This window comes from Ammospiza nelsoni, chromosome 2, assembly GCF_027579445.1.
Source record: "Ammospiza nelsoni isolate bAmmNel1 chromosome 2, bAmmNel1.pri, whole genome shotgun sequence".
NCBI classification, from domain to species: domain Eukaryota; kingdom Metazoa; phylum Chordata; class Aves; order Passeriformes; family Passerellidae; genus Ammospiza; species Ammospiza nelsoni.
This window is the reverse complement of record NC_080634.1, coordinates 1,394,242-1,417,366: the sequence shown is the minus strand read 5'-3', so window position 1 is coordinate 1,417,366 and position 23,125 is coordinate 1,394,242. Positions and strand designations below refer to the sequence as shown.

The window sequence follows — 23,125 nt, the reverse complement described above, 5'->3', positions numbered from 1 at the left end:
CAGGAATGATGGAGACAGACACTTCACTAACTGACAGAGAGGCTTAGACTGGATCTTAGGAAGAAATCCTTCCCTGTGAGGATGGGGAAGCCCTGAGAAGTTGTCCTAATCCCTGGGGGCATTCCAGACCAGGATGGAGCAACCTGGGATAGTGGAAGGTGTCCTGGTGGCACTGGATGAGCTTTAAGGTCCATTCCAGCCCAAACCATTTGGGGATTCTATGATCTACCTAAATGTACTGTAATAGGTCACATACAGTGAATACATCAAATGCAATGAATTTATGAAGATTAATGGCCCAGCATTTCATCCTAGGTAACGCTCTTGCAAATACTTCCCTGAGTCAGATCCACTCCTCTAAAAAATCCCCTTTTAAAACGTGTTTGCCACAGTTTCTGCCCCATCTCCCACCCATCCCTGCCCTCTGGCAGTGGGAGCCATTCCCTGTGTCCTGTCCCTCCATCCTTGTCCCCAGTCCCTGTGCAGCTCTCCTGGAGCCCCTTCAGGCCCTGCCAGGGCTCTGAGCTCTCCCTGGAGCTTCTCCTCTCCAGGTGAGCACCCCCAGCTCTGCCAGCCCTGGGGCCTCCTCTGGACCCACTCCAGCAGCTCCAGGTCCTGCTGATGTTGGGGGCCCCAGAGCTGGATGCAGCACACAACTTGGCTTGACAGAAATCATTTTCCATATCACATGTTCTCTGAAAGGAATTTTGTTCTCCAAAACAGAGCTGGCAATGCAGGAAAACTTCAGATCTGTGAACAAAAAGATTAGCTCCCCTGCTCTAAAAAAATTCACTAAATGATGTTCCCAACAGCATCAAAGTGTCCAAGAGCTGCTGGCCAAGTGCTCCACTTCAGCTCTGGATTCAGTGCATTCCCAGCCCAGTGAAGACCCCACCAAAGTGGCAGAAATGCTCAGGAGACAAAGTCCAGAAATTTTCCACATGAGTTCAGAAACGTTGAGGAGCAGAAGTATAAAGTCCAGGCCCAGTTCCAAATTCCACTCACACACACTGGATAAAAACCAGCCTAATGTAAAAGCACATTTAAAAATATTTACATCAAACCAAACCATTACAGAGATAAGAGAGGTATTTATAGAAACACATGGATTTTACAGACACACCGTGTTTAACTACTTAATTGCTGGAATTTCAATTAAGATGTGAGGGAGTGGGGTATTTCCCAAGCAGGAAACAACCTAAGTAAGCTAAGGCATGGAGCACTCACACCTACCTTCAAGTTTAACTCAATTTCCTCCACCTTTTGATTTCTGAATGAACACTGTGTCTAACAGGGAGGGGTTCAACTCAAGATAAATATTTGCTGGAGATGCCCAGCAGGACAATCACAGCCTGGAGAGCAACCTCGATCTGCTTGGACAGCCAAATCTCCACAGGCTCCACCAATTCCACTCTTGAGCTTCACATTTCTTAATCTGAAGCCGGACTGGATCAGGAGCCCTTAGTGCAGGAGCTTCCTTATGCAAAGCCAACACTCCACATATTCCCACTTGAAACACAATCTGGTTCCCTGGATCTCCCACCCATCACTTCCAGCCTTACTCTGTTTGCCTTCTCCCATCCCGCCGCCCACCACACCCACCCTTGGCTTTGCCTCTCCCCTTCCACACCTCTGCATTTCTTTTGTTTTTTTCATTTATCCTTTTTTCTAGCATGAAGAGGGCAAAAAGGGGAAGCAGAAGATGGACAGGGCATCACTGTTGTTGCCTCAAACAAGGAAAAGCTTTCCTGAAATCCTTGGCATTTTCTGTCCCATCCCACCTAAGCTGGGCTGGCAGGAGAGGAAGAAACACCCTGATTTTGTCTATATCTATAAAGGAGGCATTGATTTAGGGCAGCTTTTCCCAAAGCAGGGCTGCAGTGCTAAATTATTGTGAGGATAAGGGTCAGAGCATGCCCAAAGGTTTGATCCCAACGCAGTGCAGCAGACCCAAGAGCAGCTGACATTTAAAGTTCATGTCATTAAGTGAGCAGCAAAACATATAAAATGGAAAAAACCAGAGTCAAGCCTGGTTTTTCCATATTCTTGTACAAGAACAGCTGGATGGGGTCAGACAGACACTTCAGCCACCCCTGTGTCTTCTCTGCCCAACAGGGAAGTGTGAATCCCTAAGGGAAAACTGAAGGGCAGGCACACAGGGACATTTTCCCAGCATACTTTCCAGAGGGATGTCCTGAGGGGCTATGCTCCTGTTTCACAGCTCCTGCAGATCATGCTGTCCCACTGTTATATTAAATTCTCTTACACATATATATAAAAAAATACACACAAATATATAAAAATATATGTACATGCTCAAAAGGCTTGACCTGCTCAGGTCTCATCACGCTGGACTCTATAGACCAAAATAAGGAGTTAAGATATAAACTGCTCCAACCAAATGACACTGCAAAGTTCCTATTTGAAAACACTGTTTCCAGCTTTCTTCTCCCAAGAAATAGAAGCTATTAGAAAACAATTTGCCTGTCTCCAGGCAAATGACAGAAGTTTATATCAGGAATGGTGTCTGTGCCAACCTGGGGATTTTGACCCAGCTAATGAACACAAGTCTCCTTTTTAATATAGAACAAAAATGTATTACTTACTAGGAAGATATTAAGACTAATAAACACTAAAAAACGAACCCCTCTCACAATTCTTTATAGGAGCAGCACATAAAGTACTGTGTGTTTTACTCAGGCTGCTGAAGACCTGATGTTTGTTAACTTTCTAAATCAACACAATAAAACACACCAGGCACAAAGTGTTGCTGGAGCTTCAGCTTATGCATTTCTTGACCCAGAAATTCTCCAGAGCACCCAAGGCTTTCCTGTCTGGAGGGAGCAGGGAAAGGGCTTTGGGAGGAGCAGCTAAAACTGAAGGGCACAAAGACAGGAAGAATTGGTACCTCTTGGATACGAGCTTCCTTGGGATGGAGATAATGTGGAGAGGAGTGTGCCTGGGCTGGGAGTCTTCACAGCATTCCAGAGCTCTGCAGCAGCAAGAGAGAGAGAGAAACACGCGTGAGGCTCTGTGGAAAACCTGCTGGAAGAAAACACAGCTCTTCCCAGCTCAGAGTGGCCTTCACCTCCACTGGAGCAGAAGGAGAAATGGGACATGTAAGAAATGCAGGGGAACAAAGGAGGAGCGCTGGAGCCGCAGGGCACGAGGAGAGGGAAGGGACACCAGAGCTGGCAATAAGAGCAAGGCCTTCCCAGCTTCCCAGAGGGAGAAAACAAAGTCCAGGCTGTCATTTAAATACTTGTTTACCAGCTATTTGTCAGGATTTGGGACTAAACAGGTTTTAGCCTGAGTTTTACATGTTACTCCTACATCCTCCCTTCCCAGCTGACACAAAAGCTCCGAGAACTGAAAATGAAATCCCTCAAAATGAAGTGCAGCACCCAAAAAAAGCTCTCGAGGCACTCCACATGCTTTATGCATTATAGGGAGGAACAGAAACCCTACTGTTCCCAAAGCAGGACCAGCTCCTTGGAACAGTTGTTTATTTTAATCAACCCAGCACCAAAAGGTTTACATTAAATATTTTTTCATGGTTTCTAACCACTGATCCTGTATTAGTTTACATTCACTCAAAAAACACTCTGGGGGAGAAAGCAGGAGGCAGAAAACATTGAATCCAGTAAAACAACTGAGGGATTTTTAGGGAGTGCTGGTACATCCCACTTTTCCCTGTAGAATTACACCATCAGACCCTTCCAGCCAGCTAATGAAACAGCATGAATTTGTAAGTGAACAGAAAACAGCAAAATCTTCATTTTTACTGAACCTTTCCTCTTCCTGCCTCCTGCAGGAAGCCACTACCTGCCATCAGAGATGGCATCCTTGGAAAGAACTCAAAACCCACCCTGCTGATGCTCCAATGGCCCAATAATGCCAACCCTGGTGCCAGCAGGAGCACGAGCACACTGAGGAAAACAGGTCAGGAACATCTCCACCTGTTGCTTCCACGGGTGCTTGGCTTCAGCATTCCTACATTTTAAGAAGCATATTCATTGCTTGGAATTTAATACTGGTTTCAGGCTTTTTGACTTGTTTTTATGGCCCTTCAATTCAGAGACAGAGCCCTAAAATATCTTCAGGAGACAGAGGAAAGCACAAGTGAATTTCAGCAGAGACAAGGACTTGACAAATCTCATCCCATCAAGCTCTGCAGTGGCAAATTAGTCTTTCTCAGAGCACATTCTGTACTCAAAGTAGCCTCAGTACTTCAGGAGGTACCAAATATAACACAGCCCCATTTTAACTTCCTTCCAGGAATACACACACTCATTTATTAAGAAGACGTGGGCTGCAGCTCTACTTCCAACAGCTTCAGTAACATTTTGTAGAATTAAACAAATTACTCCTTTTGTGGCAAGAAAGAAGCTGAAAATAAGTGCTCAAGCAAATGGGGGAGAAAACCACCTCCCTCACATCTTCCTAGCCCCTTGGATTTTGGGAAAGCAAGCCTTGCCTGCTGCACCAGGCTCAGCATCAGCCACAGGATCCCCAAGCACTCCTTTGCTGCTTTCACACCTCAATCCCCACACCTCTACCATCATTATTTCATTGCAGAGCTGCTCTGACACCTCAGTTTGCTCCAAGTCCCCATTTTGGGGTAATTTTCACATCCTCATGTGTCTATAAACCAAGGAAGTCCACAGCTCTTGCTGACAAGCACTAAAGGTGAGTGTGCAATGGTGCTGAACATCCAGAGGGTTTCCAGGATCTGGCAGGAGGACAGCACTGCCACAGCCTTTAATGCTGAGGGATTCTCCACACATTCCCCCTTTTGTTCAGCTCTGGCTGCTGCAGAGAGGGAGAAGAACAGTGCCCACCTCTCATTAACCTTGGTGCTGCATCTTTGACCATCAATACCTGCTTGCATTGTGCTGCCACTCAGCAGATCTACCCTTTTTTGGATTTTTTTTTTGGCTCTTTTTCTGTCTTTTCCTGACCAGAAGTCAAAATGATTCAGTTCAGAGGGAGTGGATGCTGCTGCTGCTGCAGAGAGAAGCTGTGAAAAGCTGCAGAGAAGGAACTGCCAGCACACATCCCTGCCCTCTGCCACTGCTCAAAAACCAGCAGGCAACAGGCAGGATTGACCAAATTTGGATGTATTTGCAGAAAAACCATCAGTCCCAATCAGTGTCTTTGAGTGGAAGTGCAAAGACATTCATTAAAGGAGGAGGAAAACAAGATGAATTTGTGAGAAAGTAAGCCTTTGGAAAATCTAGGGACATAGCACAGCGCTGAGAGGTCCTGTTGGCACAGCCTGGTTCATCAAGAGTGTGATCTGGGATTTAGTCAGGGAAAACTTCAAGAACACAGAAAAGCCAGCCTTGCCTGCCTGTGGGGCACTCTGTGCCAGAGTGTCCCTATCCTAAAAGCCAAGAATTCCTTCCCAATATCCCAGCTAACCCTGCCCTCTGGCAGTGGGACACCACCCCCTGTCTCCTGGCACTACAAGCTCCCATGACAAGTCCCTCTCCATCCCTCTAATCAAGTCAAGCAAAGACACCAAAGCAGGTTCCTGCAGCCCAGAATCCCTCCTCCCCTTCCCACTTTCTTCTTGCTAAGAAAGAGATTAAATCCCTTAATATTTCCCAAGATTACTGCAGCTACTAAGTAGGGAAGATAATTCCCTAACATCTCCCTCAACTCCATGTGCTCCTGTGCAGCAAAACAAGATTTTTGATTTTATCCTCCCTCCTATGCCCCAAATTTAGTTTTCTTCTTTTGTTTTAGTAGCTTACAGTTCAATCATGATCTTATTACAATTATTCTTCTATATTTCTCTTTGAATCCATTATTTTCCTTCTTCTTTCTACAAAACTGGACTCCAGTGGTAGGAGCTGGGTGGATGGATTATAAAATGTATTGAGTTAATTAGAATGTGGTGATTAAAACATCTGCTTTGGTGGATTGCAGAGGGTTCTGATAAAATAGTGGTAGCATACAAATACACTCCACAACTGCTTATCAAATGAAGATAAAAACATTCAGCAAACGTCTGACATTCTGCAGGGTTAAATCCTATTCCATAACATTTAGGGTTCAGCCTTCTGAGTAAACAAACCCCACAAAGTGGGGAAGGGGAAAATGTCCCCAAATGTCAACATTCACTTTCTTTACTGCCTGTTTTCAACAATTTCCCCAAACTTCTTCTAGAATTGACTCTGGAATAATTATTTTCACTTGTGCAAGTTATATATTATAAGGCACCTCGGGGTTTCTAAGTCACAAATGAGTTTGCAATGAAAAGAAAACAATTTCATTATCTGAGATTATTGTTAATTGAAGGAAATATTGACTGTGCTACTGACAGCAGTCAACCTCCAGAAAGTGCAGCATTAAAAATTATATGCAGCCATTGTCTTAAAATAAAAATAAACCTTTCAGTGAGAGCAGCCTCAGTGTGGCCTTTCCCTCTATTTAAAAATAAAACTAATAAAATCAAAGCAAAACACTCCAACACAAGCCTTCCCTGCATTACAAAAGAGGGATTAATGAGAATCCATTTGGACACTAGGAAAAGCCCTGGCAGGTTCATTGTGAAGGTTAATTCAGACACCTCTACTCACACAGGGAATGGAATTAAAGAAACAGAATTTAAAGGCAATAATGTTAAGCCATGAGCAAGGAGACACCACAGAGGATACCAGAGACACTTGTCATGGAGCCTAATGCACTTAGGACCCAAATTCTGGAAGGATAGGGCAAAATGTTAATGAATGTATACAAATTATCCAGAATGGATCTGAATTCCATTCTGCTCAGGGCACATTTAAAACAAAAAAAAAATTAAAGAGTCACCTGGAGCAACTGGAAGGGAAAACATCTGTGCAAATACCTAGCAGGAAATAAAGGCATGGAAAGAAATAATTTTGGAAGGCAGAGAACATTGCAGGAAACCACAGGGTCGTTCCTGGCTGGAAGCACCTTCCTGTCTTTCCTCTCCTTAAAAACTGGCAGTTGCCTTGGAGCCACCAGGAGAGGCCCAGAGCTGTACAGGGACTGGATCGGGGAAGGGATCAGTTAAAAATAACCTGGGTTTGCTGCTCCCTGATGTGAGCCAGGGAGCCCAGCGCTCCCTGGGGTCAGGAAATGCAGGACACAGCCAGTGGAACTGGGATGGAGCAAGAGGGCAGCACCAGCAGCAATTCACCCCTGGATTCCCCAGACACTGGTGATGCTCAGGAGGGAGAGGCTCCCAGGGCTGCCTCTGCCTCCTGAGCTCCCTCCTGCCAAACCCCGTCTCCAGCACTCAGCTGGAATCACTGGGAATCACCAGCCATGGCTGTGGCCAGGCGGGAGGGGAAGGAGTTTTTAAGGAAGAGGGTGAAAAGGGCCTGTGGCTCGGCAGCACCTTGCAGACATCCACCATGGGAGAACATCCCTCCAGGAAAACTCCATGGAACAACACAAAATGACTCAACAATTCCAGGTGCGCAATGAGCTTCTAAAATTAGATGGTTCTTGAGACTCCAGAGTATTAAATACCCCAGGATCCTCCTTCATTTTTTACATGCAGGATCAAAGTGAGAACTCAAGAGGCAAGAAAAGTGAGGAAAGCACTAAACTGACAAAGTTGGGCATTTTCCTTTCTCCAGGAACATCCTGTTGGCTCAGCCCCCAAGAAGGGCAAGTGACACACATCAGGATTGCAAATGTCCCATTGACATCACTTCCACTGTATCCTTAGAGTAACTTTCCCACGTGGAGGATGCCAGCAGCAGGCCAGAAGGGCAGAGCGAGCTTAGGAAAAGCAGCAAATCCCATCTGCATTTTTACTTATTTTTACTTACTCACAGTTACTGATTAAAACAAAAAAAAAAAAAAAAAAAAAAAAAAAAAAAGGAGTCTAATCCCCTGGAAAACTGGACAGGTTGCTTTTGGAGCCAAAGAGCAGGAAAAGGACAACTGCTACTGAAATATCACCACCGGGCTCCTGCTCCTGTCAAGCCCTGCATTTCAGGTGCTGAGCTGGGAGTCAATGCAGCAGCAGGATGGGTGGGTTCAAGATATCTAAGTCAGACACTCTAATCTGAACTCCTACCAGCAGATAACAGAGACTTAAGCAGAGTGAGAGCTGGTTTGCTTTTATATTTAGCTCTATTTAAAAGAGACTCATTTCTCTAAGGTGAGTCTTTCAAACATGCCAGTTTGCCAAGAAATATCTGCACCACATCTGCCAAAGTTTGTAATCCAGAAAAATACACACTGAAGATAAATGCCCTCATTCTTGATTTTCACTTCATTGTGTTTAGAAAAGCAAAGGGCAGTAAATGCTAGCCTGGTTTAATAATCCACTTCAATTTACATGGGCCATCTTTTGGGGAGGGCTTTTCTTCAATCTCCAAACTCAGAATAACTGGAATATCAGAATCATTCAGCTCAGTGCATTGCTGAGTAGGACAGTGTGGGGAGACAGATCCTACTGCTAACAGAGCACAGAAAAGAAGCACTGAGAGCCCCTTCCAGTACCTAAAGGGGCTCCCTGGATCCTTCTCCTGTCCAGGTGAGCACCCCCAGATTTCCCAGCCTGGCTGCAGCTCTGGTGCCTCCCGTGGGCTCTCTCCAGCAGCTCCACATTCTCCTGCCGTGTCCCCAGGGCTGGGGCAGCTCTGCAGGTGGGGTCTCACCTGGGCTCAGGGGCATATCCTCTCTCCCAACCTGAATTCCAGGTCAGGGACAGCCCTTGATCCCTTCAGGATGTTTTTCCACTGCAGCTGCAGAAGGCAGCGTTGAAATCTTTTCTGCACCGTCCTCAATGGAAACATGACAACAAAATCAATTTGGAGATTGTTGTATTGACAGAGACACTTCCTGCTGGAGTTATTTCCATCTGAAAAACCAACTGAGCCACACTGATGAAAACATTGTTTAAACTGTGATTCTGCAAGGAAACCTTGCAGCTCTAGAAAATTCACCCATTCCAGTTCTTATGGGAAAAGGAGTCCTGGTCAAAAAAGGGCTTCACAAAACTGACTGGTATTTTTGTATTTATCTATAAAGTTTCTCAAAACAACAACTGATTGTTTATCAGGTGTTTTGCTTTCCATTATACCCAAAGAAAACACATTCTGCCATACCTGAGCAGCATCCCTGGGCTGAACCACACTTCATTAAGTAATTAATTGAGTGATTCAGACAGATTAGGAAGCAGTAAAAATTATTTTAAGGTGAGTGACTGCCTTTCCATAGAGGTGTTCCCAAAGTTCCCCACCATCTTTCAAGGCCTTTAATTACTTTCAATACCAAACTCACTTAAGAGCTTAAAAGCAATTAAAAATGAGTTAAGTCAACATTTCGTTCACTGGGGTTTACTAAGCACTTGTTTGAAGCAGTCCCAGTCTCTCCTCCCTCTAGAAGTCATTGGCAATTTCTGTCACTGTAGCCTTAATTTTTGTTCACTTAATTCCCTAGGCCACACAGGCACAGGTATTACAGTGCTGGTGGAAAACTCACCAAAACTCAGAGTAATATTCCCCAGTTTTTAAAGAGATCATAGTGGGGAGCCCCTAACACTCAACTACTTCACCTTCCTGAACACTGCACATGGATTATGAAAATTCCTGATAACATTAGAGCAAAATAACAAGCTTTCCTCCAGCTTTTGCAAAGGACTTTAATCATTTCCTGTTCCAATCCCAGCACAGACCTTGCCTAAGGCACATTAATCCTCACCCCACACACTTTGTTCCTGCAGTCGGGTCAGGTCACAGAGCAGGCCAGAAATGGTCCCTTATTAATTATTTAGCCACCGCAGAGTGTGGATTTCCTCATTTCCCAAGTTTCTGGTGTGTTGTGGTGCTCCTGACCTTTCCCACTGGCTCCAACAAACCCACCTTCTCATTCCAAACCCTTTTCTGTGGCAGCATCTCCCTAATGCTGTCTTCCTCCATCCCACCCCAGACCTATATATTCCACACACTCCTCTATTTTATTTCCTAGTGTTACTTGAAAACTGCTTTTATTTGCACAAAACCCCAGAATTTAGCTCCAAACAACTCCTAAAAGTGTGTATTTTTCCATTCTCCTTCATAAAACAGGCAGCGTTTCAACTCTCACATTATACAACAAGGGGGAATAGCTTTTAACTGACAGAGGGCAGGGTCAGATGGGATATGGGGAACAAATCCTTCCCTGGGAGGGTGGGGAGGCCTGGCACAAATTTTCCAGAGCAGCTGTGGCTGCCCCTGGATCCCTGGAAGTGTCCAAGGCCAGGCTGGAGCAACCTGGGACAGCGGAAGGTGTCCCTGCCATGGTAATGAATGGGCTTTAAGGTCCCTCTCAACGCAAGCCATTCCATGATTCCATGAACCTCTCATTGTTTTAGCTTCTCCCATGTAAAATGCAGCTTCCCTAGGAAAGTACCATATCAGATTTTGTTGTTATCTTGTTGTTGTTATCATATTTTTAACGTCCTGTACCTTCTCAGTGATATTCCTTGGGGGCAGTTCCCCACAGCACAGACTCCTTCTTCCTGTGCCTGTTTGCTGCTTCCCAGTGAATGCCCCTTGCAGGCTGTCCCTGCCTGGCCAAGCCCAGCCCCTTTTATCCCAGTTACCTTCACTGGCCACAGCTGCAGCCCAGTGAAGGACATCACAGCTGCAGCCCATCAAAACTACTGGGGCTTGTCAGGGCAAGGCCTAGACACAGATATTCAAATACAATACAGATATTCAAATACAATACAGATATTCAAATACAATACAGATATTTCACTGGGACTCCTACTATAAGATTCAGTGCAGAATGCACATCAAAATTAAGTAACACATGACAGATCCTCTTTTTGCCTCTCCACTGGCTACACTGAGAAATATTCCACAGCAAAGTGTAGCACCTGAGCTTGTCTTCAAGTGCCCTTGCTGTACCATTCCTCTGAGAGCCGTGGAATCCTTCAGGCTGGAAAAGACAGCCAAGATCATCAAGTCCAACCTTGAAAAGCTAGAAAAGCCTGAGAAGCACCAATTCCTCTTCAAAGAGCCCTGAAAATGTGCTGGGGGAACCACAAGAGAGAATGGTAGCAGTGCCCCTCTTGCAGAGATAAGAAATAAACCAAATTCTACAGTCCACAGTCCAATCTCATGGAGATACTGAGGAGCTCAGCTCCCCCTGAACCAACAAAGTTAAATTCCAAAATTCCTCTGCAGATCCGGGCACCAGAGAAGCACAGTTCTTTCAGCTGGCTATTTCACATTTAATGTTTGTTGTGTGTTCTGAAGACATCCAAATGTTCCAAAACCTCCAAACATGCCACAGTCACCAAACATTTGCTTCTACAATTCCTTTGCTGCTGCTGTTTCCACAGGAATTCCAGTCCAGGCTGTTCTGGTAGGGGTGACAGGTTCAGCCATTTTATGCTTTCAGCAATCAGAACACAGCTCCATTTTCTTTCATGCACTGCAGTCAGAGTTTTGCCCTTAGTTTGGCAGCTTTTTATACCATGCAATAACAATTAACTCCCCTTGGCATAATTTATATGAATCATTGATTTAATACAGATAGCAAGGAAAAAGAAAAGACCTATTAAGTCATCTAAATGACCCAAGCAGCACTGCTGGATTGTTCTCAGCAGCACATTTGCTGTGCTTGTTTGAAATGTGCTTGCACAGCACAAGCACAAAAACTGTCTGCAGAGCAGACATGTTTCACTAACAGATGCTCTAAGTCAACATAGCTTGGAAATCTTCAGTTTAGAACTAAATGTTGTACTGCACTTTCACTCCCCCAAACAGGCTTTAATGTTTCTTGAGGGGGTGAGAAGGGGATATTTGTGTTTCAGTGGAAAATACTTCCCTGACAATTTCCAAGTTGGATCTGAGGCTTGCATGTCCAAAGTAGGACCTGCAATATCCTGGGACCATCTCTTGAGAGGATTTGGATGCACTGCAGGGGGATGCCCAGTCCTAGGCATATAAATAATACGCAATGTATTTTCAGGATGGGTTTTGGAGGATTTGTTTGTTTTTTAATCTCTAGAAGAAAATAAGGTGGGACTTCCCTGATGGAATTCCAAGAGCCAAACTCCTGGCAGATGTGTTTTCTAATCTAAATATTTCTAATGGGGATTCCCATGTTTCCTCAGGCAATAGCTCAGGTTTGGGGGTTTTTTCCTGTCTCACCACAAGCTTGCCTTCCAATTCATCCGTGGGTTTATAGAGGGTGCATGCTACCCCACCTACAAATCCTTGAGAGAAAGAGTTTAGAAGTGTTGGTCATGCTGTGAACCCTCAGAGAGGGTTTCACACACATCCTTGGGGTGGGATTCATGCTGGGATCCTTGGGGTTGTCCTGAGCACAGCCAGGATTTGGACACAATGATCCTCGTGGGTCCTTTCCAGCTCAGGATGATCTGTGATTCCATGATTACATCATGTAATAAGCAGCCCTCTGGGAACATCAAACCACTGACCTTTACTCATCCATCTCACAGCACAGCACTCCTGGGGATGTGGAAAACCTTCCTAAACCCAAGGGAATGACATCCACTCTTCAAAGCTGCTCAGCTGCCTGCTGGGAGCAAGCAGGGAACTACCAGGAGTACTGTGGCAGGAGGAGAGGTGTTTGTAATTAAGCACCTCTGCACAAATGCAAATTATATTTGAGTTTAGCAGAGCCTGACTCTGCTTTTGCTGGCACAGCTTGGAAATCTGTGACCCAAGGGGAAGGAGCAGAGGTTTGTGTGTGAGCAGAGGAGTGCTAAAACAAAGCTAAGCAGAACCATTTCACAGGCCACTCCAGAAGCTCCCTCCCCTCTGTGTGCTTCCTTGACCCACAAAAAGCCTTCTGCAATAAACAGCCAAACACACAGATGTCCAGGGCCCTCCTGCAGAAACCATTTGCACTGTAAACAGGACAAAGTGGGGGGGGAAGCAGTGCTGGGAATGTGCAAGAATTACAAGTCCGAAATTTCACTGTGTACCTCACAGTGCAGTCTCTGTTCCTCCACAGAAAGGTGCCTGAGTGGAGATCTGTGATTTGGCAGGACCTTGAGAACCACCATGGGGGAAGAAACCAAAAACCAGAAAAGTGGCTAAAAACAAGTGGGACTTTAGAACAAAAGCAAAGACCAAAGGAATAATCAGGAAAATCTCTCAGGAATGATACTGAAGAAGGATCACTGTCGTGAGAGCTGAGATCACCAGATGACTGCCAAGACAAGGACTTATTGGGAATAAATCACCTCAGAGCCACATAATCAATGTCTGTCTCCTTGCAACAGTGACAACATGGTCCCTGTGCCACCACGGCAACCAACAAGGCCTTAGAACCAAACCTCTGGGACAACAAATTCCAGATAACACTGACTGCAGACCATGTCCAGGAGAAACTGGACACAATGCAATCCTGCACTGGATAATGGGAGGAAAATATCAACAACCACCAAATGTAGACTGCAAGCCCAGAACAGAAGAACAAAGAGCATCACAGAAGTGTCCATCACACCAGTGATTCCAAAGCATCACCATGTGCCCATCTCTGCATCAGGACCAGAACACCCACCACAATTCCCCAAGCATGGACCAACACCTCATCCCAGTCCATGGGTCAGCTCCTGCCTTCCTCAGCATCCCCAGATCATCACCACCAGCACACTGACAGGGCCTGGCATGTCACATTCTGTCACACGTCACCAAATTGCTCTCACTGGGCTGTTAATGTGATTATCACCATGGGTCCTACTGCAGGTTTGGGGTTTTTTTCCCTAAAGGAAAACAAGTTCTTTGCAGTCGCTCTGGAGACACTGAGAGAAACAGATTGTTGGTCCCCTGAGTATAAATCATTGTCCTTGTCACGATCGTGACCACTGCTGTGTCAGAATGCACAAGAATTAGCTCTAGAAAGTGTCTGTGCTGTAAATTTTAACACTGAGAAAAGCCTCAGATCCCTAAAAACCTCTTTGCACAGCTACAGTAAGGAAGAAGACACAGAGAAAAAACTTGTGTGAGTAATAGGAGAGATGTTCAGTGCTACAGATAATGCAGGAAAATTTATCCTCCCCCCTTATACACGGCCCAAAAATGAGTAATTATGTGCCAGGAGATATCATCTACTCCACAAATCAAGTCACTGAAACTACAGACTAAAAATTGTTTTTAAGAAAGTCAATTTATTAGCGATTACTGTGCAGACAGACATATGAGTGCTCTTGTGTACTCGCTGCATTAACAACCTCTCAAAAGCCACAGGAAAAGGAAAATCAATACTGTGTATTTTTTCTCACATCAATTTATCTACTGCTGAAAAAAAATAACTCACTTCTGTGTATGCCACACATGACATATCCCAGGTTTCCTCTGAGCAAGGAAAATAAAACAAGCTTTTGCTAGTTTCAACCAACCAAACCCTGCCTTGCTGGACTCAGATTTTGCTTTTGATAAAACCTGAAATAAGACTTGAACAAACTCAGAGCAGTCCCAGGCAGCTTGGCACTGGTACACAGAGCCTTTTGTTACTGATCCTGTGGTGCTGGCGCAGGGCTGGAGCCCATTAGCAGTGAACGGTCCACTAAATATTTCATGACTCTGGATTTCAGACGTTTCCCAGGACAGGTTCTATCACCACAGATCCTACAAACGGGCATGACAGTTGCTAAATAAAGGATATCATGCAGAGTAGCCTCTCCAAAGCACTCCCAGAGCCTCCAGGCGGGAACCAAGCTCTATATTTTTTACATATATATATATGTATGTCTCAAAAGTATGTATTTTTTTTCCTCTCCAATTACAAACCACAAATCTTCTCTGCATAAAGTCTTTCAGCCTGCTACTTTGACAGGAATCAAAATAAATCCCAGGATGGCATTCCCTGTCAAGCAGACTAATCTTGTTTCCTTCATTTTCTTTTTCCAGGTCACCAGTTTACTTCCCTCAGCCGAGAGCTCCCCACAGACTCTGGGAGGGCGACTTAAAGAGCTCTGCAGCCACAGCATTTCCCCATCACTAAACCCTAAAACATTTCTAAAAGGGGGAAAAGTCCTGTCCAAAAGGAAAGCTGCAGCTTTTACTCTCCAGGCTGGTACAATTCCCAAAGACACGGCCTTGCTGCTTTCCTAAAGGGAACGCGAGGTCTCAAAGCCTGCCCAGCAGAACCTGGCCTTCACCAGCCGTGGTCCAGCAGATGTTGGGACAAATCCGCCCAAATCCCTAGAGAGGAGTGGCTGGAGAGCCCTGCAGGCAGGAATTGGGGGTGCAGGTCAGGGAGGACAAACCACGGCCTGGGATGCACCCAAGGACCGGCCAAGGGAGGCCTGTCCCTCTGGCCTGTCCCACACAGGCTGGACATTTGGAAGCATTTCTTTACCAACAGGGTGGTCAAATGTTGGAAATGGCTTCCTGCAGAGGTGGACAATGCCTCAAGCCTGTCAGCAGCCCCCTTAAAGAGCATGCTTTGTGAATTTGGTCAGCCAGGGGGGTGGGTGATCCCGCAGGGCCCCTTCAACCGAGTGAGCCTGTTGGATTCTAACGCAGGAGAGACACATTGAGGACTCAAACTAAAAAGTTCAATATCTAACCTTTGCTCAGGCACTGAGGGCCACACTGAGGTGCTGATCCTCCTCCCAGAGACACTTCCATGCCCACTTGGAAGCATGGCACTGTCCCAGGCAGCCGGATAATCCTCGAGGCAAAGCAGCTTTGTGGGCCGGCGGGAGCCATGGCGCCTCAGACAGGCCAGCCCTCACTCTCCCGGCCGCCTTAAGCTCATCTGAGCTCCGAGAACACGGCCAAAAGCGTTCCCTGAGCCCCAGTGATCCACAAATGGTCATGGCAGCACAAGGAGAGGGGGGAACAGAGCAGGAGAAGACATTCCCTGGTGGAAGCCTGTCTAGGGACACAGGGTAGGCTGTCCTTGGAGAAGGGAGCTACTGGAACATGGTTTGGCCATGATTTTATTCTCTGCCCTCATATCGGAGCTCACACACCAGCACTTCTCCTCCTCTCTTGCTCCTGTGCTTCGTATGACCCACTCTCCCTCCTCCCCTGCCCTGCAGCCACGTGGTGAAAAAGAAATCACCACCGAGCTCAAAATGTCCCCATTCATCAAACGTCAAAAGCTGGAGCAAAACTTGGTTTCTAATCAGAATTTGGCTGAAGTTGACCTCTGCACTCACAACCTGTGAGGAAGCAGCCGACGAGCAGATGTCACTGCTGGATAAGCCTCGCTTCTTTAGGAAGCTAAAAATGGAACCAGCCATCACCCTCATCTATGTTTAGACCCGATATTCCAAACAATTCCTCTATTTGCAGTTCTTTTTTTCCTCCCCCTCCTGAAGCTATCTCTGGCAGAAGAATGAACCAGCTGCCACGGAGAGCAGAAGTGAGTTAAAAGCTGAAGAAATGCAGCGCTGGTAGCAGAGGTGACGCACCAGCTGGATGCATTCCAGGTCACTGCAGCCTGGCAGGCTCTCGGCGAGGACATCCCAGCGGATCTCGGCAGCACAGTTGGATTTTTCCCCCACGTATGCAAAAGCCATAACTCCTATGGAGCCAATCATTTCACGCTGGAAGCCCTGCAATTCATTTTTTAAATGCTTTGCCAATCAGGTTATTATGTTCAAGCGAAGGGAGGAAAAAAACCCTACAGAAAGACTTTTCATGGGGAAAGCATTCTGCTTGGGATTTTCCTTGTCTTCCTGTGCCAAACTGGCAGGAGAGCTGTATAATTACAGAGGTTTTACAAACAAAATTAATGTACAGCAAGTCTGTACATGGCCACCCTCCCATCCATGGATTTTATGGAGAACAGAGCAAAAGGATGCCAGTTTTATTTCACTGTGAAACCACTCTCCCAAATCAGGAGTATTTTTAAGTAAAATCCCTGTGTGGTACCACAGACTGTAGTCCCCCTTTCCATTTTAAAAGGCAGGCAAACTTCCCAACACAAGAGCCACAGAGAACAGGGACAGCATCCCTCAGATCTGTGTTCCCACACAGGGATCAGGATGCAGGATGCCCAGGAGTGGCATCAACACATGAGATGTGGCCACAGAGACAGAAGAAGGGCAATTATGGATGCTGTTAAACATAAAACCTTATTTTCTTATCAGCCTGACCAGGAGACCCTATTTTTTAGACTGAAATATAACCAAATACACATGTCAAAAACCAGTTCTCAAAACAAGACACCTTACTATATATTAAAGGTTTATTTCTCTTTATTATAGCAGCACATCAGTCCCCATAAGATCCAGAGGCAGCTTCCAAGAATCTTCTGCTGCTGTCACAAATGTTCATTCTGTGGATCCTAATTTCTCTTTGTTTCCCCTGTCACATTCAATATATCTCCAGTTCATGAATTATAGACTTGCCTGATTTCCCTAACGTCACCCAGGAGTCTACAGTAATTCAGGAACCCAGCAGACACTGGGGAGGTCCAAGTCCTGGATGCTGAGGCTCCTTCAGGATGAGAACAGAGTACAACACGTCATTCCCCCCTGACTGAGCTGAGCACATTCCTTTCCCTTAATTTCCCTCCAAAATTCCACTGCTAGCAATTCACCCTGGAGGTGCTGAGGAAATGAGGATGACACACGTGTGTGGATCCCTGGCAGTGTCCCAGGCCAGGCTGGACAAGGCTTAGACCAACCTGGGATAGTGGAAGGTGTCCCTGACCCTGGCAGGGGTGGCACTGGATGGTTTTTAAGATCCCTCTCAAACCAAACCATTCTGGGATTCTGTGACATGATTCAATTATTTCCTATTTCCCAGCAACATGAGACACATCCCCACTTGCTCCAGAGTCCCTACCCAGATTTTTTTTTTTTTTGGAAACAGAACAAGAGCTGTCATTTCAGCAGCACCCCCACAACACTGGGATCATTGAAGAATTTACTCAGTGACCTTTCAGCAGCAGATAAGCACAGACACTCCTTAAACATTAACTCCTTCCAAACCCATATTCATTTCAGCATTTTTTGGACACTCACACAACTTCAATTTAGAGCAATAAATGTCAAGAACATTCCATTGCTTTCTTCAGCCTGTGAGAAGCTCAGCTCAGCAATTAAACCACACCTGTGGAGTTAAACACAAGCTCTAGAGCTGCTGCACTGACAGCTTCTCTCGAGCTCTTCATGGTCCTTTACCATTGCAAGAGGCTTTGTTTTTTTTTTTTTGTTTTGGGTGGTTTAAGTCATCTTATATATACTTCCTTGGCAGTTCTCTTGGGGAGAGGGAAACAGTTTTTTAAGAGGATTTTAAATTATTTTAATCTGAAGAGCATTTATAAACATTTCCCAGTATACAGCAAGAACAATCTGTTGGTGGTGGTACATTAATCCTGGCGAGCACTTGAAGGGCAGAAACACAATGGGGCGAAATTATTACAGATGGCCTCAGGGTTATTCCAATACTTGAACAACTGGAATAATGGGGTGGAATTAAAAACATGGGCCCAAGCTTAGGAACGCCTCACGATAAGATCACGGTGCCCAAAAAGAGGAACACAAAACTGTTGAAGAGGAGACACTTGTGGAAATTAAAAATGAGCCTTGTAGAAGCACAAGAAGTGCTTCTAGCCCAGATGGAAAAACCATCCATCCTTTTCCACTGAAAAGAAATAATAACCAGCAGGAAAAATTATCTTTCTTCCATTTGGACAAGTAAAATTTCACAAGGTTACTGTACAGAACAACCAAGAACTGGCAAAATGGAAGAGAGGAGAGATAATCTAATAGGCCTTTTCTATCTAATTTTTATGATTCTTATGAAAAATGACCTGAATAAGTGAAGTTATTTGCCCTTGTCCTCTTTGTTCATATTGGATTTAGTCATGAGGGAAATCCTGCCAAGGATAGTATGTTTTACTCAATTTACTACCCTTTGTGATTGCTCTATAAAATATTGGATACATGATAGGAAAGGTTATGGAGGTTTGGGGCGGGGGTTTTTGCAATGGAAAAAGAAGGAACACATTGAGCACTTGCTGGCAGTAAAAATTAAGACAACGAGAACTGGTGGAATTTTCTGAGGAGAATGTTTATCTCTGAGTCCACGTTCAAAGGATTGTATTTAACCCCAATACTGTATAACTTTTAAAAAACAGCAATCGAGTATTAAACAAACAGCCTCTTGCAACATTTCAGTTCCAAGTAGGTCACAAATAACACTGGAGTCAGAAGCTCCATCTCCCTGCTGCACAAACTCTGTAATTGCCAGGAGCTGAGGTTTCCTTTGAATTCCCAGTATTTATTATCCTGCTACTCGGACTCTCGCCGTTAATCACACGCTTGCACCGCTCCCGCTATTACAGCAGAAGGCAAGAAACCAGAACCTGCTCTTCCAGGCTTTGCATTTGTGGAGCTAACACTGAGCTGTGGAAGCCACCCCCAGCCCCAGCATCTGTGCTGACAGAACCTGGGTCACGCTCAGTGCAGCCTGTGAGCCATAAATAACACGGAGAACTCTGGCAAATCCCAGGTGCAGCCGCTCACCAGCAGCACCAGCCCCTGCTCGGGGACTCCAGCACACTGAGGCTGTTTTCCTGAAGCTGTAAAGGCCAGCCACAATGGTGCAGGGTCTGTTCCGTCCTGGGAATGCACTGTGTTGTAAGATTCCAGGCAGAAGCTGGGGCATTCCTCCCTTACCACTCAATCCTACCCCAACACCGAGAGCCTGGGAACTTGCAGCCACGCCGGATCGCAATAAGCGGTGTCAAAAATTCCAAGCAAATGAGTACCACATGTCTGGGAAGCAGGCCCTATTCCTGGGCTGACCCTGGAGCTGAAGGGCTGCCCCTTTCCTGACAAAAGGATTGCAGGAAGAAAAACATCCCAGGTGCTGCTGTGTAGCCACGAGGGTGAGATCCTGTGCCACAGAGAGCACGAGTCCAGGGTTTGGGACGTGAGCAGATCCCATTGCTCAGGATCTTCCCCAGACTCTGCATGGACAGAGTGGGCCTTGTTCCATCACAGTCTTTGGGTTTTTATGGGGGATTCCATAAATCTCTGCTGCTGCAGCATCCATCCCCCATGGATTTATGATGCTGCTCTTGGAATGGGCACTGGGAGACAGAGGCAGAACAGAAGCCCTGACTCACCTCGTGGAGGGTGGGTTTTGTGCTGCCATTGCAAAGATGGACATGCTCCTCTCCAGCTGTGTCAGACATGAGCATCACAAGGCCTGGAAATTATACATGTTACTCCTTAACCTCATTCACAGCAAGGTCCTCCTGACCCTTTACTTGGGATTAAATTACACACATTTACGAAAACTAATTGTCTACAACGCATTCCAATTACAAGTCTAATTATACTTATCTAAGTGCTGCCTGACCGACTTGGTCTGGAATCAAACCATGCTTTTTGCTTTATTCCGTATTAAATTGGGCTGAAAGGCCTTCTGGAGCTCTGGAAGTTCAGAAATAGATAAAATAGAAGCATCTGAAGACTGAGCAGATAAAAGGCCAGGCCAACACAGAAGAGCTTTCCAAGTGCACATCAGAAGGATCCATCAGGATTTAATAAATCTTGGACTCAATATCTTTACTTTTGTTTCCAAAAGACCAAAAGGAAAAAAAATGCTCAGTCCCAAGCTGCAGGAGGATCTTTCATCCAAACAGAGGATTATGTCAGTCCCTCCTGATCTTGGAACATATAAATCCATTTTATACCACTTTCCTTTTTGGAGGCTCTGAACAAGTTATCAAAACCTTGCAGTTACAATGATAATTACAATCAGGCGAACATGTCTCAGTGGGTTTAAAGCAATATGGAGCACTGTGCTCAAAACACAGCAATCAATGACTCCACATCCAGCTGGCAGCCAGAAACAAGGAAAACAGGGCTGGTACTTGGGTTTGTCTTGTCCAAAACCACCATGGATTACTTGAGTAGCAGCACAGACTGATGTTAAGAGGAAATCACAGGATGGTTTGGGTTGGAAGGGACCCTAAAGACTGTTAGAACTCCAGCCTGGCCTTGGGCACTGCCAGGGATCCAAGGGCAGCCACAGATGCTCTGGAAACCTGTGCCAGGGCCTGCCCACCCTCACAGCCAGGAATTCCTTCCCAATATCCCACCTAACCCTGCCCTCTGGGAAGCCATTCCCTGTGTCCTGTCCCTCCATCCCTTGTCCCAAGTCCTTCTCCAGCTCTCCTGGAGCCCCTTTGGGCAGTGGAAGGCTCTGGCTGGCCAGCCGAGGGAAGTCATTAATGCCCCAAACTGCACACAGCACAGGACTTGGGAAAAGCAGGTGAGGAAGCTGGACTTTGGTCTGGCAAGCAGGAGACCAGAGGCAATCCAAGCCCAGCCTGCAGCTCCCTGAGCAGCAGCTACAGAGGTGCCAGTCAGAGACTGTGAGCTCTGCAGGAGCCTCTTCTCAGGAGCCCTGAGCATCCTGCCCAGGCATCGGCTTAATTCCAGGGAGGAAGGGGTGGCACTCCCTCCTCGTGTGGTGCATGGACTGTGCCCAAGTGAGCATCAGCCATGGCCCATGAGAGCAGCCTCAGCAATTAACACCCTCTTCTCACCCCTCAGCTCCCTGTGACAGAGTTCATCCTGTAAGGAATCACAGCCTGCGTTTCGTTTTCTGCTCGGAGTTTGCACCATCTCATTTACTCACCATTAGCATAGATGATCTAATATTCCTCTCTGATCTTAATTCCCAGCAAACCCATCAAATTCAATCTCCCTTTTCTGTACACACACTACAAAAGCTCGAGTCATTACAATTCCTAGCCGGTTCCACGCTGGTGTAAACGAGAGAATGAGACCCTTAAATTTCCAAAGAGCTTGAAGGCAGCGTTGCATTAATGAACCTCCTGGAACAACCATGTGTCTGTGCAGAAGAATGCCAGCTCCTTGTATGGCAGCCTTTGAAGGTCTCTCCAAGGAGGAAACGAGCCATCAGCCAGGACAAATTCCCCAGCTGGCTTCTGATGGATCACAAGACAAACAGATCCCTACAAAGAGAGGCTGAAATGGTTTTACAGGGCCTGGTACCCCTGACCTCAGCCCTGCCCTGTCCTGCCCCACTCACACAGCCTGAGAAAAACCCCTTCAGGTGGGCACGCAGGATTTGGGGACGCAGAGTGGTTGTGACAAAACCCAAGCACCAAGAGAGCACTTCAGTATCTGGGCAGAAAAGGGGGGGAAAGCAACATTGTTCATGTGAGTGATTTGATGTTTATCTTCCAGCAAACAAGCTGAGACACACCTTAAGATTCACACCTTTTACTTTCTGAAACAGTCTGAAAGAGGGACTAGGGATGGAGGGACAGGACACAGGGAATGGCTTCCTAGTGCCAGAGGGCAGGGCTGGATGGGATATTGAACAGGAATTGATCCCTCTAAGGGTGGAAGAGCCCCGGCACAGAGCAGCTGTGGCTGCCCCTGGATCCCTGCAGTGTCCCAGGCCAGGCTGGACAGGGTTGGAGCAGCCTGGGACAGTGAAAGGGGTCCCTGCCCATGGCAGAGGATTGGAACTGGATGAGCTTTAAAGTCCCTTCCAACCCAAACCATTCCGGATTCTGTGAGAACACCTGTCAGATCCACCCTGCTGCCGACACCCCAGCCTGCTCCGGGAGAAATCTGTTGCTTTTCTCAGGAATTCATCAAGTGGGAAGCTGTTCTATGAACACAAACACTTGTGCACCCCACTCTGTGTTAATCTGAATTCCAGTTTCCAAGGGGAGCTTGACATTAGTTCCTAGCACACATCACCACTGAAATGTATCATTCTTTGTTTGTTACACAATAAAAAATTAAACAGACTCTCAAATTACTAATTAGATGCCATTACTTAAATAAGTGTGCACAGAAGCAGTGGCCAAAATAAAGGAGGTCTAATTTTAATGAAAGGACAGCAGTGTACAACTGATATTTGACCAAGCAGGGAGCAGAAATTTCTTTCAGGAGAACAAAAGCATTACTTAAAAAAAAACCCAAAACTTTATAATCAAATGTTTTAAATCAGCAAGCTGGGATTCTTGACTTAAATACAAATAAAATCAGCAATAGATTTTAAAAATAGATTTAAAACCAGAAGTAGCTACATGAAATTACCATTTCTTCTCCTGGCAGACAAAGCTCCAGGATCCCCTTTAGCAAGAAAATAGGAAATTTTTAGAGAAATTGAGTATTTAAAATAAATTATACCTATTGCAGCCCTTC

At 45.8% G+C, this 23,125-nt stretch overlaps 1 protein-coding gene across 5 annotated transcripts in view; it reads right to left on the bottom strand.

The window, feature by feature from the left end:
- Positions 1–23,125, bottom strand: part of FAM168A (family with sequence similarity 168 member A) — a 124,490-nt gene that overhangs the window by 83,979 nt on the left and 17,386 nt on the right. For 2 of the 5 annotated variants that reach the window (XM_059493411.1, XM_059493416.1), the window contains one exon: positions 2,909–2,992. The exons of 1 other annotated variant lie outside the window; for it this stretch is intronic. The gene's annotated coding sequence lies outside the window, so the exon portion shown is untranslated. Of the gene's footprint in view, positions 1–2,908; positions 2,993–3,270; positions 3,366–10,439; positions 10,505–23,125 lie in introns of those variants that run through there. 2 more of the 5 variants (XM_059493412.1, XM_059493413.1) reach the window with 2 other exon arrangements.